Raw genomic sequence first — 1,960 nt, forward strand, 5'->3', positions numbered from 1 at the left:
CGCTCTTGCTATTGATATCGTTCTGAGAATGGTATGTGGCAATTACCGTGGCTGGTGTGATCCAAAAAATGGCATATAACTGTCTATGGTATTTAAGTGTGGGTCGTAACTAACCCGTTGATTAAGCCATACTCAAGCTATTAGGTTGATCGGCGCATATCTTGTCCATAACCGTCATATCCGTGCGTTGTGTACATTGTTGGTTCAATAAATGATACGAGTCGGGTGAGCATGGTCTTCCGAGAGTATGAGCTTGGTGAAGTGACGTCGTATCTGTGCTTCTGAAGCTGGGCTACTTCCTACAAAGCCCATATGAATGTGCTGAGCTTTTACCTGGATCAACGGGCTATGGGCTTGATTACCAGATGACAGGCCCAATAACCCTAGTGTAGATTAAGGTGTAACAGATATCATGTACATTGCCTAGACTTGGTATGCACTGCACACGCCCAAGTCGTCTCTGTTTAGCCGCCATCTTCCGAACGGTGTACGGAAGCAAGAAGGACAATGACCGAAGAAAAAAAGTGCAGAAAGTCTTTGCTGATAAAGTAGAAATGGAAGGATGGTGATCTCATGGGAATCAGATCCTTGGCCCCTTAGCTACAGATGTAAGTGCATAGAAGTCCAGAAGAAGAAGATAGTCACATGTTGACGATATTCCAACAAACAGGTTTGAAGACTTCAATTACCATTGACGAGCTAGAGAAAGTTCAAATCTTTGGTAACATATTTGCATTGTACGTCATAAGCCTAAAAAAAAGTATCCATGATACCCTTTATTTCTAATAAATCTATATTACTCGACCGTGACGAAGTTGTTGTTACCCGTGAATTCAATGCCGTGCAAGACAGGGAGTACTTGATAAAAAAGAAAGAAAGAAAGAACAAATTAGGAGAACAGAATCTGACCACGCAAGTGCACATGGAAGCAACCATACGTTGTGTGTAAATACTAAGATTCTTAAAAGTGCTAACCTTTTGGTTGAACAGATTTTGCCTCGAGACGAAGGCATCTCAGTGGTGAATTCTTTCTAAACAATAATATAACACGCTCAGAGTTCAAAAATATATGTCTGAGTCCTAACCATTTCTATATATATATCAAGATTTTACTTGAGAATATGTAAGCTTAGGTGGTCTATATTAAACCTTTTTGAGATTGCGTTTGAGAAATAGAATTTTTAAGTTAAAAAGAGTTTTTGAGCAAAAACTTCATTTTTTAAGTTTTTGTCAAAAGTGCGTTTTAACCATTTTTAAGCTTTTGGACCCTTAAAAACGCTTTTAATTTTTTTTACCAAATGAATACTTTTTTTTTTTTCTTTCTTTAAATGTATTTTTTGAGTGTTAAAAGTACTTTTAGACTCTTCAAACGCAATCTCAAACATGCTCGGTCACTATTTTCTATAAAAGCTCTAACCCACTGGCCCAACTCGAGATTGTTGGGCTAAAAATCAATTTCAAAATTTGCATTATCTTGCTGCATGACACTTGGGCCTTTGGATGAGATTGGATTTGGAATTACGTTTACTCATTCCTCTCTTTCAAATTACTAAACAAAATATATATATATATATAAAGCCTTAAAAAAAAAAAAAAACTGAAATAATAAATGTAAAGAAAAGCTTTTGCTGACGAAATGTATTTTTTACTTTTTTAATATATAAAGAATAAAAAATAGGGTTAAATACTTAATACTCCTGGGATTTGAAAACTTTATTTTTATCTTTCTGGAGTTTCATTTTTATCACAGGACCCCCTGGGGTTTTGATAAAGGACCAAGTTAGTCCATCCGTTAATTGACCGTTAGGACTGACACGTGGACCAATCAGATATTGACACGTGACATCTATTTAATTTTTTTTTAAAATTAAAAAAATTGTATTTTTTTTTAAAAAAAAAAAAACAAAAAAGGAAAAAGGAAAAAAATTGAGGGTGGCTCTTGGCCATTTGGAGCCACCCC

General features: G+C 35.6%; 1 pseudogene; it reads left to right on the plus strand.

Moving 5' to 3' along the window:
• The window catches only part of LOC132174424 (phospholipase A1-IIdelta-like), a 2,065-nt pseudogene extending 1,673 nt beyond the window's left edge, over positions 1–392 (plus strand).
• Positions 393–1,960: the final 1,568 nt, after the last annotated feature.

Source organism: Corylus avellana, chromosome ca3 (assembly GCF_901000735.1).
Source record: "Corylus avellana chromosome ca3, CavTom2PMs-1.0".
Lineage (NCBI taxonomy): Eukaryota > Viridiplantae > Streptophyta > Magnoliopsida > Fagales > Betulaceae > Corylus > Corylus avellana.